The sequence below is a fragment of the Chiroxiphia lanceolata genome, chromosome 18, assembly GCF_009829145.1.
Source record: "Chiroxiphia lanceolata isolate bChiLan1 chromosome 18, bChiLan1.pri, whole genome shotgun sequence".
NCBI classification, from domain to species: domain Eukaryota; kingdom Metazoa; phylum Chordata; class Aves; order Passeriformes; family Pipridae; genus Chiroxiphia; species Chiroxiphia lanceolata.
Window position 1 is genome coordinate 6,213,787 of NC_045654.1, and position 15,911 is coordinate 6,229,697.

At 44.0% G+C, this 15,911-nt stretch overlaps 1 protein-coding gene across 3 annotated transcripts in view; it reads right to left on the reverse strand.

Annotated features, from left to right (window-relative positions):
• HIC2 (HIC ZBTB transcriptional repressor 2) overlaps positions 1–15,911 on the reverse strand; it is a 71,151-nt gene that overhangs the window by 23,425 nt on the left and 31,815 nt on the right. The window contains exon 1 of one of the 3 annotated variants that reach the window (XM_032706243.1): positions 6,834–6,905. The exons of the other annotated variants lie outside the window; for them this stretch is intronic. The gene's annotated coding sequence lies outside the window, so the exon portion shown is untranslated. Of the gene's footprint in view, positions 1–6,833; positions 6,906–15,911 lie in introns of those variants that run through there. 3 annotated transcript variants of the gene reach the window in all.

Below are 15,911 nucleotides of genomic sequence, written 5' to 3' on the forward strand. Positions count from 1 at the left end.
TATTTATTTATTTATTTATTCAGATAGTGTCCAATGGTAGAGGAAGACTGGATTTAAATAAAAGTAATTGAAAGCTACCAGTTTTAAACTTGTTTTACATTTAGACTAGTTATTTTCATAAAGGATGATCAGTGGCTGGTAACTACTAATCATATTGATTTGCAACTAAATATAGTCTGCCCTCAATTTGGTATTATGTTCTTCTAACCAGAGCTGCACTATCTCCAGCTGAAACATTTATTCTATTTCACATGTATTTATCTAGCTGTCATTTCCCCTCCTTTTATTATTTTAATAAAAAGTCAATGACTTTTATTAGACAATTTCTTTTTGTCCCATTTGAATCATAGTGCCTGAAAAGTCAAAAATCCATGGAGAATTTTTTACATCACTTTTGTATTGAGCATACTAAGCATTTAAGTCCAAACATGTCTAATATTTAAAACAAACTCTTTTATAAAGAGGAATGAGCTGTAGCTAATGATTTAAAACTGAATTCTCATTGCCTATTCCTTGAAAATCTAGAGCTTCCCATGAGATCTAGTTTCTTATTCACCAGCTTAGAGAAGAAAAACAAGCATCCCAAATTTCTTAGGCTTTCATTGTTCTCTCAGCTGAAATCCTTTATTGCATTAAATAATAATTAAAAAAAAAAATGCAAAAATGGCCTGAAGGTCTCCCTGTAAAAGCAGCTGCCTCTGTCAAAACAAACTCTCGTTCCTCATGGTCAGGGACAGACTTTCTGCCACTGAGCGTTCTGTCTTCCCTTAAACCTTTGGCAGAGGACAAGCAGTGCCTAAATAAAGACAGACCTAAGTTCACAAGATCTATGAAAATTGTTTAAGGCAGCTATTGTAACTTCAAGTTTCTCTTCCATATTATTGTTATTAAAAAGATCGTCCAGTGCAGTAGCTTTTAGCCACTACATCTACAATGCACTTGACTTTTGCACAATAACCCACAAATTCTCAACCAAGATTACTAAAACCAACAAAAGCAAGAGGTTCCACTTCCTACAATACACATTCTGCTTCCCTTTTCTTGGTGTACGTACTGAGAGGCTGTGATTGCATCTGCCCACATTGTGTTTAGCAACTGAAATTCGAGAAATATCTTTTCTTTCCCCCCCCCCCCAAAATCTTAATACACGTGCCAGATTAAAAAGATAAAGCTTAATTTGCTATCAGGAAGACTGCAGAGAAACAGAAGGCAGACCTGATCAAACACAATGTTATGTGAAAAGTACAGAAGAAACAGGTTTTCATGAAACCCTCCCATTCTACTTCCAAATTCACATTTGTCTTCACAATCCATGACATTTCTCAAACCACTTCTGCACTAAGTTCCTTATTTGTTTATTCCTTCCCAAGATAGCACTTCCATTTATAAAATTCACACTTTAATTGCCAGCACAGACCTGGCTGCCTGTCAAGCTTAGGAAACCTGAAATGAAGCCTTTGCTTTGGCCTGCCAGGGCTCAGCCCTGGGCAGCCCAGCTGTGCCTCCACAGCCCCCCAGCAGGGCCAGGGCACTTCCTCAGAGCAAAGGGAGCTCATTGCTGGAATAATGTGTGTGCACCTACAGAGGAATAAAAAGTCAATGCATTCCCTGCGGCCCTGTGGCTGCATGAACACCCAAGCAATGTGAACCACTTGTTCCTAAAGTCAGGAGCCATCATCCAGTGAGGATGTCTGCCCAGCAGTGTCCAGCATGTGACAGAAATGCCAGTGTCACCTGATGATCTAATGGTGGGCTAACAGTGACTCATTGCCACCGACAGAACACACCTCAGTTACATTTTGAGCAAGACCTGAGGCCCTTCAGCCAATCCCACAGCAGTTTGAGCCAGGTGAGGTGCACCACGTGTGTAGCTGCTGGGTTGTGAATGCTGAAAGATGCTGTTCAAGCTCACAGGTTAATCATCCAGTAATGTGACTGATGTGATTACAACAGGACAAGGAGCACTGTATTAGACACAGTGCCCTGGGCCTGCATCACGCTGGACAACTGTCACATGTGTAGCTTGGACACTGGGAGAACCTCCTTGGATGATTTACCAGTATTGCTGGTCCATTCTTACAGGTGTTTGAAAAAGGAAAGTGTGGATGAGTGGAAGGGATAAAACCACTAAACCCTCTTTGCTCCTTGTTGTAAACATTCATTTTGCTGGTGTGGAGGAAGAAGCAAACGGGGGGAATAAAACTGCACATCCCTTATTTAAAAGAAAGATGACTTGGTACCTCAGAAATAGTCTAGTAAGAACACTGTTTCCCTTCCCTAATGAAGTTCCATGTCCAGTATTAAGGAAAACTAATCTTTCAGTAACACTTCAGCCACCTCAAAGGGCAATTTAAAAAATAATGTGGGGTTGTGATGTTTAAACAAGTTTTTCTACCAATTACTTGTTAATAGCATCCAGAGGCTCCAAGTAAGAAACAGGACCCATCATTCCAAGCAATTTATAATAGCAATACGTAGAGTGAGGGAGAGGATTTGAAGGGAAGAAAAATGCTGGGGGGGAGAGAGAGGGGAGGTTTAAAAATCACAATTAAGATTGCTGAGTATATCCAAAATCTAAAAACTGGAATAAAAGCCAATGCTCTGCACCAAAGCCCTCTGGAAATATAAACTCTTAAAAAAAAAAAAAAAAAGGAAAAGGAAAAGTCATTTTGTCCTAGTTTGCTCCATGAGATCAGACCCAGCACGAGATCCAGCCCTACGCTACCCCCTGGCAGCCTTGTGCCCTGGAGTGCTCAGATGTGCCAGGCACTGACAGCCCACAGGTACAAACTCATCTGCCCCAGGGCTGCCTGGCACACGAACTCAGAAGGGCTCTGTGAGCTGGAAGAGAAATCTCCCAAGAAAAGAAAGAAACTCTGCCTATTTTGCCTAGAAAAGCCTCCTCCGGAGAGCGGAGCCGCATTGTTGGGAGGTGGCGATTGACGCCTGCGCTGCAGCCGCTCCTCCCGGGGCAGGGAATGCCACGCTGCAGCAGCAGGCTCGCCTGCTCCAGGTTCACATGGAAGCATTCCAAGCTACTCAGCTTCTGACAGCTCTCCAACTGCTCTTCCACGCGGTGTTGCTTTACATTACATTGCTTTCCCTGCCAGGAGGCACTGCTGTATTACAGTACAGTCGTCTAGCAAAATGTAAAACTGCTTTCTTCACCTCCCAAATACCACCTGACTGTTGCCGCTGCAGTCACGACCATAAGCCCCGCTCTCTATTACACTTCCCTGCTTTTGTGCATATACAAGAGATTTTAATATCTTCCCTCCTCTTCAGCCTCCTTCCCAACTTTCTGCTTCTCCCCTCCCTGTCGTGCTCCCCAGTCCTTTCTGCGGAGGGCAGCCCTCCTCAGCTTCCAGCCCAAGGTGTCACTGCTAGAGTTAAAACACCCATGTCAGCTCATTAGGGGCATTATCAGGTGACTTGACCGACTGTAGCACCAAGGAGAGAAAGTGTGAAAAATAATTCAAAACATTGTACTGACTTACAACTTCCTTAACAAGCTCAGCTTCCTGTTAAATCAGAATTTTAGCGAAGAAAGCAGGCTACAGAGGCAATTTATAACACATATACACTTTTAGACATTTGGCTTTTAATTCTCTTCATTTCAGTGTGCAAAACTAGTTCCCTGCACTGCAGTGTAGCTGGTTTCTAGTTTTGAACTATAAAAATAGCCATATCATAAGAGCAAAGGTCTAGCTCTGTCTGTTCTTCAGTCATAGCCAGAACGGGGGGGGGGGGGGAAGGGGGTGGCAAAGGGGGAGGAAAAGCAGTGAAATAGAGTACAGGCAGTCTTTTCCCTTCTTACATCCTGTGCAATTGTTAAAGATCTCCTGATCCAGGGGTTGCATCCAGGCCATCACTTTTAATAAGAACTTATCTGTCCTCCATCGATTTTTCAATGTGTTTAGACTTCTGCTATCCATAACACCCTGTGGCAATGAGTTTCACGTGGTAACTGCTGCTTGACAGAGTGCCTCCTCTCTGCCTGCTTTGAATCAATTCAGCAAACACAAGAACCATGAAGGATCACTCCCTACTCCCCTTCCCCACCCCATTTCTGACAATATAAGACACCTGCAATTTCTGTAATAAGTCATCTCTGCTTGTGGCAAAGAGAGAAATCGGTGAGTGACTTTTCTCTGGCCCTTCCCTGGCCCTCCACTGCCTTTGAGGGGTGGTGATCAGAACTGCACAGCGCTTAAGACACTGGCACACCAGGGATTTACCCAGCAGCACACTGATGGTTTCTGTTTGGTTTACCAGCTTGGGTAAACATCCAGAGAGTTTGTTGATTCCTCAGGGAGCACAGCATTTCCTCCCAGCTGAAGGATCAGTCAGACTTGGCACTGCGATGCAGAAATCACTACCCTGCCTCATGAGCCCCTGCTAATCCCAGGAGACTTGCTTCACCAAATAGAGCTGCTCCACATAATTGCTTGGCTTATCTCCCCTCTCTTAGCTGAGCTACCAAGGTTCCAAAAGCCCTCAAAATTAATGACAGGCATGCTTGCAGATTAAAACCCTCTACCTGTGTAGTGCTGTGTGCATCACTTGTTCCCACAGCACTGCAGTCGCAGCGCTCGGCTGAGGTCTCTCTGTGCCTCTGACAAGCAGCTCCAGTGCTGCCAAATTAGCAAACACTGGGAGGAACCATCAGAGTACTTTGTTTGACTCCAGTTTCAGAATTTCTGAGAGGCAGTTGTAGCACAAGAAAGATAACACGAAACAAAGTTATGAACTGAAACACTGAATCTCAGCACACCTGACCAGAAAACCAAGCAGGTAATTTGAGCAAACACCGACTCCTCTGAACACACAGTTAACAAAAGGAGCTCAAGACAGCTTAACAAAATAATAGCACAGACACATTTTACTTCCACAGTTACAAACCTCTGAATTCGAATGAGCAAACTATAGGAATAACAGCCTTTGAGCATCAATGAAAATCTACAACTACACATAGCACACAAAGGCTGGGGGAATAAAGTCATCCAGTCCAGCATATCAAAACCTAAACCTTCCTTCTGGATATCTCATTTATGGAACATTTTGCACACGGTGCCTGCAAAAATAACACTGAGTGTGTTAAGATCTGTGGAGAAGAATTCCTTTCCTTCTGTTTCCTAAGGGAACTAGCATCGCTTTTACTCAACAGGATGAGGAATCCCTTGCTGGAGCTCTGACATAAAGAGAATTCAGAAAGTCAGCCAGAGACCTGCCCACACCCATCACCATGACTTTCCAAGACTGGAATGAGAAAAAGTTCCGTTTAAGTTGTGCACTCGGCCTCAAATGTCAGTCACCTCTATTTTCTCTTTTGAAATGTACACACAATGTACACACACCTATTTATACACACATGTATAAATCACTTCTGATATTTCTTCTGAAATCCCCACTTTGACTGACATTTCTCACAGTCCTGAATCTAACAGATGATTCCCCAGTTAATTTACCCCCTGTATTATAAAATGCTGCCATCCATGAGGGATCAGAACCAGCCAGGAGCTTGAATACAGAGAGCACAGCAGCCTGCTCACAATAAGCAGAAAAGTTATCCCTATAAAGCAGTGTCTTAAACACTATTACAAGGAAGTGGCAGCCTGCTCAGAGCCACACCAGGCAGGATAGAAAGTCTGAGTCCCTTGAGTCATGGGGCTCGTTCCTTGCTGCTCTCCAGGAAGGTGTGCACAAGCAGGTGAGGGAGCAGACAGTATCTCCTGCCTCACACTGGACTCCAGGCTGTGAGCCACAAAAAGTACTGTTTGCTCACATCCCCTTTCTTTGGTAACCAATTGAGAAGCTGCTCACAGTCACCACATCCATCCCTTCTCAGGGGCAGCCCCAGAGCTGCCCAGCAGGCACACACTGGGAAGAGCTACACCCCAGGATCTATCCACAGGGTTAGGCAGAAAGGAGTATCCAGGGTACCTATCATGGCAACATCTAAATGCAAGTATCAGAGTACTTTGCAGACAAAAAGGGCTTTCCCCCAGGCTGCTTAAAATTTGCATGTTCCTGTGTAGCACTGAAGATAGCAGCAATGGTGATTCATTAAGATAATGATTTAAGTAGGAGGCTTAAGAAAGTCGGGGTGGATTAACATCCAAAGGGCTGCAGTTGGAGCTTCTCCACTCCAGCTGCCTCCCTTTTAAGGGAAGGGATGAATTCCAAAAGTCAGGAGAACTATGAATTAACAGCAGCTGTATCACAACTACATTGCACTGAAGCAGAAGAGCACCATCTCTGCTCCTGCCCACTCTCCTTGGCAAGGACAAGCACGAAATTTTATGCTGCAGGAAAATTTTCATGGCATTATAAATAATTGACAATTATAAATTATTTGATTTTCTTTTATTTGATTAGCTTCTTAGTGTAGGTTCCCCTCAAAAAAAAAAAAAAAGATTGTGTAAATTTCTTTTAAACCAATTTTCCATCCACCTTAAAAACAATACACATTTTTCTTCCCGACACTTGTCTTTCCCCACTATTGAATAATCAGATGGGTTTGATAAATTGATTGCTCCCACATAATAATGTAAATACACACATTGGGAAAAAGCACAGGAGTCCTTTCCACACCCCAACATTTAATCAAATCGTGATCAGTTACAAGTTGAGACATGAATTCTGTCCGTAACACCAGGTTAATGCTCAGACAGTAACAGGCAGCTCATACTTCATCCCTGCTAAGAGAGAGGCCTCTGTACCGTGATTTTGATATATTACTTTCAGTTGCCTTCTAAAGAGATGTACAGGCAGCCAGTTTTGCTGTTGTGCTGCTCACTGGTTATGTGGCACCAGGGCATTGCCCCACTCACCGCTAGCTGTGCTTGGGCTGAACGTCTTCTAGGCACTCTATCCCATGCTGATTCAGAACAGAATAGCTCCCTGGAATGCAATTATAGAAAGAGTGAGGGTTTGTCTTAAAAAGGGATTATTCCAGAACAGCTATTCCTTATTAACTATTCCCAATCACCTCTTGGCCACGTTGATGAAGTTAACTGAGATTCAGATCTGTAACTTACCTTGGTCTGAATCAATGGCCCTGTTTAGATGAGCCCTGGTACAGCATCCTACACTCAATAGCAATGGCTTTGCCAATAGACTCAATTGCAATGAAAATAGAGCTGGTGCATGGGCACATCTCAGCTGAGTTTGTTTTAAGTTGGGCAGATAACAGGATCAAGAAATATGTTAAAAAATCCCCAGTTGTTCCTATCATGTCAGATCTCATCAGTGCTGCATGTGACATTTTATACTTTACAAGTCTCAGGATCTGCTTTGTTCAAACTTGGTTTATTCCTTAGATATATGGAGACCTTAACAGCAGGGAAATTTTGAGTTCTGGAACTTCTTTGTTTATTAAGTTCTTAGCTTGCAAGATTTCTCATCCAAAAGGGCTGAGAAAGTACCTGGCACATCTTCGATGCTTATTGAATACATTAAATAAATCAAACGTTTTATGATAAAATTCCACTCCCCCACACTAAACAGATGTAGGTGCAAGTCAAAGAAGCTTGAAAAATTGCACTAAAATTGATTTTGCTCCAGTTTTCCCCAAAGGAAAAAATTTGAGTGTGGTTTGAAACAAAAACATGGAAAATTTAAGCTATCATGAACAACCGAAGAGAGAAATAGAGGAAAGACAGAAGCCAAAACTAAACTTCACATTCAGCATGCATAATGGATATTCTCTACAGTGTTCTGTATCACAGGCATTCCTGGACTCACACATAAAGTGGGAGTCTTTTTCTTGGGCTCATCTCACTTCTAGAGAAAAACGCCAGATAGGTTAATGCTGGAGTCTCCTGCCTCCTCAGGGGAAATCACAAACCACAGAGAAGGCTCTTTCACATTCTGAGGGGCTAGAAAAGATAGGACTCAACAAAGCTGAGGATGTTGGTCCCAAAACTGGAGGAAGAATTACTTATAGATGCTTGTCAGGTCCTGCAGCATAAAAAAATCTGCGAACTCTTGAACACCTATAACTTAAAATACACACAAAGCCATGTCGTTGCATGTGTTACAGGAAGGGAAGAGAAACAACATCCTCTGTTCAGATTGTTTCTAGACTGTTAGACTATGACTTGGTGTGGTAGGACTGTCAAACATCACCAGCTCCATGATGTTCCACGCCTGAGGTCTGTGCCCAGGCAGGCAGGTTCTGGGGAGAGGCAGAGGGCAGAGAGTCTCCTTGGACACAGTTCAGTCATTTCCAAGGCTGGTATTGCCATCCCAAAGGAGCTCTCTGACAAAGACAGCACAGAGCTCAGTATTTCAGGACAGCATTCAGCTGCAAGACACACAAGACCATTTCTTGTGTCCCTGAACATCTTCACGCCACACCTCCCACTTTCACACTGACAAAGCTGGTCCATCCTGCACAGAGTGAATCAGGGATCTTGTGTCTAAAAATGGGTGATCCAGCCTGCCATTACTTGATTACATATCTGTAACTATCAGTCTCCTGTTGCATACACGCAATCTTAGTCCATAGATGTAATATTTTATGAGCAGCTTTTATAGGTTCTTTTCCCTTTAGGAGAGAAAGTTAAGAGAGGCGTGGCAGAAAGGGGAAAGGGCTATTATAAATATATGCAAGTCAAATCAGGGGGGAAAAAAAAGGAAAAGAAACTGAAACCACTTCCAGTCTCTCTCCCCCTAATAAATTCCACACTCTCATGGTCTCTGGCACCACTTCACATTAACCCCAAAAGATGTTCACCTGCTCCCACAGCACTGAGAAACAAACAGTGAAGCGAGAACAAAGAAGCTCCCACCTAGGATGACCAGTCTAATCCCCTGACAGCACATGGTGAAGGGAAAACCTTATCATTAAAGGAGAAGAAAAACAAACACACACGTGCACACACGGCTCCACTGCTGGGCACTATTAGCATCCTCCCCATTTTCTATATGCATCCAGTATCAGGAGATTTATATTCAGGCCAAAAGCTCACGCTGGCAGGAGAGGAAAGTACTTTGGAGAAGAGAGGGGAAGGGGAAAAAAAAAGCCTACAGTTTCTTGGCTTGTGATCAGCAGGCTGGATGCATTCTGTGGAACTAGGCCAAAGCGTTAGTTATTATATTCAAGAGAACATCTGAATCCCAGCTCAAGGGAGCCGAGTTTGCGGCTCATTTATGCTGTATATCAATTGAATATCAAACCACATTTTCCGCCTTCTGAATAATAAAGCTTAATAGTTTGGGACTCCCATATGGTCTATTGTTAAAATATTTCCAAACACTGGCTGCTGTTTTATTTCTGAAGGGAAGATTTCTCTTTCCTCTTCAAGCTTTCTTGTTTAAAAAGATGCTTGTAGCAAAAGCTAAATATATTCATCTTTTAAATATTTCCAGAGTTTTAAGAAGGGCTGAAAAATGAGAGGATAAGGAAAAGAAAATACATTTTGAAACTAGCTTTTTTTTTTTCTTTTTAATGTCACATGCAAATGTTTGTTCCAGGCAGAAGCAGCTGGTGCCACCAGGCTCTGCTGTTCAGAACAGGGGGTGCAGAAGCTTTCAGAAACCATGAGTTGCTCTAACAAAGGAGGGACCACACAGACTCAAACCATTCACAAAAGGACCCAGGCCGATTATTTGACTATTACTTACAAGGAAGCTTGGCCAGTAACGTAGGCAATAAATACTGGAGAAACCTGTTCTGTGCATAACCCGAGTTTGTCTTTTCACAAGTCCTGCTCTCTAATTAGCTACTCTCCTGGAGGGCATTGCTGATGGATGGAGTGTATCAATTTGGTATATATAAAAAAAGAGTCAAGAAACTTGTTAAATAATAAAAACATCAGCATAATAAACACTCTGCAGTGTGTTAGGAACGGTCACTAGTGCTCCTTCCCAGTCACACCAGAAAAAAGTACTCCTGTTCTTTCAGAAAAAGACTCAGTGGCTGAGTCTCTAACTCTCAAGGGCTGCAGTGCCCTGCCCAGAGCACAGATAAGAACTCAGAAGTGCTCATCTTCTGGTCCTGCATTCACCCCTGTTCCCTCAGCAGGAAAGGACTCGACTGCTCTATGAGCAGAAGTGAAACTGTGGCACTGCCTGGTCGTGCACTGCTGAGACCCACCAGCTCCACCTCACCCAGCCCCTGCCCTCCCGTGAAGTTCCTCTGTGACCAGAGCTCTTGGTGCAGCCCCAGCCTCAGTGTGTGCTGGTCACTCTGCCAGGCAGAAGGTGCTGAGCTCTGCAGGGCCATCAGTAACACAGCACAAAAACGTAGCTGTTCCTACAGCCCAGGAGCCAAGTAGAAATCCAGCTCTCTCCTCCTTACTCTTTTGTTCTAGCCCTCACTGCTGCTTCTCATTCCTCTCTCCTACTTCCCTCCTTCTGCCAGTGTGTTCCCCTCCCCTCCATCACCTATCTGCCCTCCATCGCTCTGCTCCAGTCCACAGTGCTTCAGAGTCAGCTCTCCTAACCCTGAAACTGGTTGCTCTTACTCATCAGCTGCCTCCTCCCCAGAAAGGAAGAAATTCCAGTATTTCAACATTTGCTCCCATCCCAATTCGGGGAGAAAAACTGAAATTAGAGACTCTTTGCAGAACGGAAGTTCACAAGTTTAAAAAGAAAGAAAGAAACAAAAAAAAGGAAACCTATTTATGAACACCAGTACATTTTGTGTCATTTGAAATGGAATATTTTACATTACTGAAACCAAAGTTGGTTCATTTTGGTTTGGTGACCTGACCTGAGAAATTTTGTTCTGAGTCAGTACACTGTTGAGCTGCTTTTATTCCCACAGTGTTGCACTGCCTCAGCCACTGCAGTCTGGCAGCCTGGTAACCCTGGGCTCACTTCTGGGTCAGACCCCCTGGCTGGAAGGCAGCTCCCACAGCACACACCAGGGTCTCCTGTGGCACAGCACGGCCCCTGGGAGCCCTGCACTGCCATATGGGAAGGCCAAGGCCCTTGGAGTCCAGCAGAAGAGGACATGAGACAACAGTTCTCTGGGCAGTTGAGGATGACCTGGAATCCAGCACAGTGTTTTGAACCAATCCCGAGTGAAGCCTTTCAGACCAGCTAGAGAAAAGCAAAGCAAAGGGGGTACTCCCATTCAGGCAGCACAGACAGGTCAAGGGAACATTTCTGGTAAAAAGCTAGTTTATTAGTTTTACAGGTGATCAGAAGTCCAGCATTGGGGTTTTCTAGGGAAAAAAGATGTTTCCATTTTAAAGAAACTATACTTTTCCCTGAAAATGCCACTCCAAGGAAAACTCAGATCAGTCTCCTACTGACCACAACAGCAGCATTCTTACAAATTGTCTTAAAAATAATGGAATGAACAGAGCTCATTCTTGCAAAACTTTCCTCAGCAGGGAACTTAAATTACAGCAATATCAACACCCTCCTGCCTCCTACAGAGCTCCTGGTGTGACCCAAGGACTGCAGGATTTAGTTCATCAACCAAGTTTAACGACTAGTTCAGAGTCTGACAAGTATTGAACCAGAGGGTTTGCAACAGATGTCTGAAGGGTCGATCCCTTGCTGCTTCCAGCTGAGGCACAGACACAGCTTTTATGAGAGCTGGGTAGAAACAAGTGCTGGTGGAGCTGCTGATGGCTCCAAGCTCTGCCCCAAGTCTTAGGGGTGCCACCAATTCCTGCTAAACAAGCAGTTCTTAAAGCAAGTGGAGAGGACTCAGAGGAGCATTAGTATGTATTCACAGAAAGCTGCTTTAGTAATTTTTCTGTAGACTCTATAATGTTACCCCTGTAATGTGTGTTCTTCCCCCAGGTCTGTAGATCTGAGAGACGGTGGAGAGTGTGTGTGTGTGTGTGTGTGTGTGTGTGTGTGTGTACAGATTTGATTTACTTTTGAAAAAAAAGAGGACAAGGAGAGACACTTAGCCTGTAGTTTCAGTGTTGGAAACTGCAATAAACCTCTCTTTTTAAACCCCATAACCTCATGACTGTTTTATAGTTATAAGGAATCATAACCAGAGAAAGATTTAGCCTAACAGTGATCTGCCCTCAAAGACATTAATCTGTCACATCTAATCGAAGGGGAATAAGGAGACGAACCTTTCCTCTAAGTAATTCAAACAGATGGTGCATGGCTTTGGTGGGAACTTACTGTAAGTTGCCCCTGTAACAAGGGTAAATTTGGCAGCGCTGCACACCCAGAGACGCTATTTACGAGTCAGTGTGAAAGATATCTCTGCACGATTTCCTTGTGTTTTAAAACCTGAATTCACAACAACCATACCTCACCGCTTTTGTGGTTGACACATTCAACCAGCTTTCCACCCACTTTTTCACCCCCTTTAGCGCCAGCAAGACTGAGTCCCTCTTGTTTGCAAGTTTTTCCTCTTCTCAAAGTAATTCTTTACTTTTGAGGGATCAGCAGAAGATAATCAAATGCACCATGCCAACATGTTAAAGCACATTTTTCTATCAATATTTCAAATAAACTTAGTCTGGGCCTCTAGTAGCTTCTTTCTTACCCTATAAAGCACACCAAGCATTCAGGTTAGTTTTTCTTTCCTTTTCCATGTCCTGTTTAGGAAATATAAGGTTTATTTTCTCTCCCTCTCTCCTTTTCCCCCCAAACCTCAATCCCCAATTTCTCTTTCCTAGTTTTTTCATACGACATCTTCCCTGCTTCTCCAGACTCACAGTAAAAAGCATTTCTTGATCACCTTGCTCTGGGTTCTTCCTCTCTTCCAGAGGAGCAACAAATGGCTCTTAGGACACTTTGCTCTGTTTCCTCTCTTGGAAGACAGCCAAATCTTACTCAACTCTCTTCCTCAGGTCTGTCACTCAGCCCACTAACCTATCCCCATTTTCCACCCACACTGAACAAGCCATAAGGTTTCCAAACTTGTCTGGAGAGCTTAATCCCAAATTCAGTTTGTTGTCCTATAGGAGACCAGACATGAAACCAATACGAATGCTTAAGAGTTCCCATATCTCAAAGCAGGTGAGGACCATTATTGTCAGATTCCTAGCATGCAACGAGGCTGATAGGGAGCACTGAAAGATGGGGGGGAACAAGAGACCAAATGCACATGCAGTGGCAGTCCAGGAGAGTTTACTGAATTCGAAGGAGCAGTAAACTTGCACACTGGTTTTCCAGACCGGTCAGGGGAGGATTGGTATTAGAGAACCCGAGAGTAATCCCCAGATTACCCTTCAACACGCTCACAGGGAGCAAATGTCACTTTGCATGGTGAGCATGGCAGCTCGGGAGCACGCTTTACGTTTCATGTTAATGAGTATTAGCACGGAACCCAACTTCCTTCCCCTCCCTAATTTTTATATAATTAAAGACCAGAATGAGCATTTTGTTTCAATCTGCAACAGTGACAGACAGCAGCACTGCAGAGTAACAGGAAAGGGAGAGAATGAAGAAAAAAAATGGAAGTGGTAGACACTTACTGCTCTGGCCACTGCATGAAATGAAGGCTTGAGTGCACATTTTTGCCTGATTGCATAGCTGTCTCTGCTGCCCATCTAATCTGCTTAGAAAACTGGTTTTGAAGGATATGGTTCAGACATACCACTCGCATGGGGAGGGGGGAGTGATGAGGGGAGAAAAAAAAAAAGTGCTGCAGCTGCAAAAGATAAAATAGAGACAACTAATTTTCTCAGAGCTTGCAACACAACCTCTCCCCCTCCTCCACATGCAGTCACTGCACTGGTAGGATAAGCTGGAGATTCTCCAGCGTAAGCAAGAAGGCACAATAAGGTGTGCAGGCCCTTCTCCACCCCGATACCCACAGCCCTGGGGGTACCACAGAACGCGGAGGCTGACAGCCCGGGGCAGGGGGGGACATTCCTCTGCCTGCTCCTTTCAGTTGCCTTCCCATTTTCCGGAGGGGGACGTGAGAAACGCACATTGCAGGATGTTATGCCGAAAAAAATAGAGCGACGACACACACACACATAAATAATACCAATAATGAGCGTAAGGGAGGCAGACTCCTGCTGTACCAATTGGTGGCTGGGTTCTGAACTCTCATTGTGTGATCCGATTTCTCCTGTCATTCAAGCCATTTTGCAAACTCCAAGCATACGTTCATTTAAGCCATGTGTCCTGAAATCTAAACAGCTGAAGGGGGCAGGAGGGGTAGGGAGAGGGGAGAACCACTGGATTTCTGGTGACAGTGTCTAAAATACACATTTGCACAAGGAAGTCTCACTTTAGATAGTCACTTAGCAAAACAACTACAGCTGCTGACAGGCAAGAGGTACAGTTTCAAGTGACCATCAGACATAAAATAGGCCAAATAAATTACTGCAGTCTAAAGGGAGTGGGTGTGTGTGCTCCCACAAATGTAACAGAGATAACAAATGGATTACCACTGGGTACCCGACATCAAGATTAGCAGCCCCAGTTCTCATTCCAGTTACACCATAGCAATGACTTCACCCAGGATCGAGCAGAAGAGAAACTGAAATCAGAGTCTGACCCAGGATGTCAGGGAGGCAGCTGCTTTACTTTTTTAATGCCTAGAATTTCAACCCAGTTTGCTTTGTTTCAGGAGTCTAAGCTGCCTCTGCAGAAGGGCTGGCAGCCTTTGCCAGCTGCCACTTGATCTGCAAGGATGTTTTCTAAATAGAATTTTTTTTTTTTGAGGTGGGGATGGGGGAGAGGAAATGGAGGTTGTTAGTGATGGAGGCAGACAGCACGAGAAGTATATTAGCATGTTTTATCCCTTTCCTCAAAGATATTTTGTTCTTTATTTCTGTTCCATGCCCATATATACACTTACCCTCCTTTGCACTCTCATACACGTACACCCATCTGTTCTTTAAAACAGTCAAGAAGGCCAGCTCTGGTCTTTGTGAGGTCTTTGAGGAGACATTGTGTTAGTGCTTACTCCCTCACTGAAGTAAAATACAAGGGTTTTTTACAAGTATATAATAATTTTAAGCTTTCCAAATATTAATTGCTTACGGAAATTAAACATCTGCTAACAATAAACTCCCCAAACAAATGAGAAGATGGTTTCAGTCTGACTGAAATGCTTTCCCTTGCTAATTGCTAAGAATACCACTTTCTTGTCTTTTACAATGGCAATTTCAGAGGTCGTCTCCAATTATCCAAAAATTTCAGTCCTTTCTCTTTCATGACAGACTGGAAAAGGTCCAATTCCCATCTCCAACACAACTTTCAGGGTCCTGCAAAACCAAGTGAGAAACTGGCAATTATGACGAGCCACAAAAAGTCCTCAGGGCCGAGACTGACTACGTGGGTTGCAGAGTCCACCTGCACACCTTTTCTTACCACCTCGCCCACAGTCCCCTCCGAGTCTTCCCAGTTTTCACAAGTATCCTACTACAGACAACATCCCACTGTGGCAACTAGGTACTGGGAAGTGCCAAGAGGAGCTGAAATGCTGATGAGGTGCGAATGCTCAGAATAGCTGGTGCCAGGGGGAGAGAAGGGGGCCACCAGCTGAATTTTCATCACGTAAGGAAATAAGTCAGTTGGGTAAAAGCCCCATATGGCTGCCTGGGAACGAGGAGCTAAAAGGGCTTTCACTGCTTGGAGAACTGCAGATCTTCTCCAGCTTCTCATCCTCACTCTGTGCAACTTGGTGCAGAAACTTAAAGAAAACTTTCCAAAACCCCACAGTCTTTTATTACACTAGATAAGGAACTAGTCCTTTGCATGAATACGTTTCCTGCATTTAAGAATCAAAAAGCATTTAGTGTTTGCCCTCGGCCTAGCTCACTCAAGGTCAAATAGCAAGTTCAGCAGCAAGAGATGACAAGGACTCAGGTACATCCAAATCCCATTCAACTGTTGTACCCATTAGACTGAAGAGATGTTAAACACCCTCATGGCGTCAAGAATGACTAATGCCCTCCCAGGTCAGCCAGTGAAAGAGAACTGGGAACTCGCACATCTCCTTCCTCTGCCTTCCACTCCAA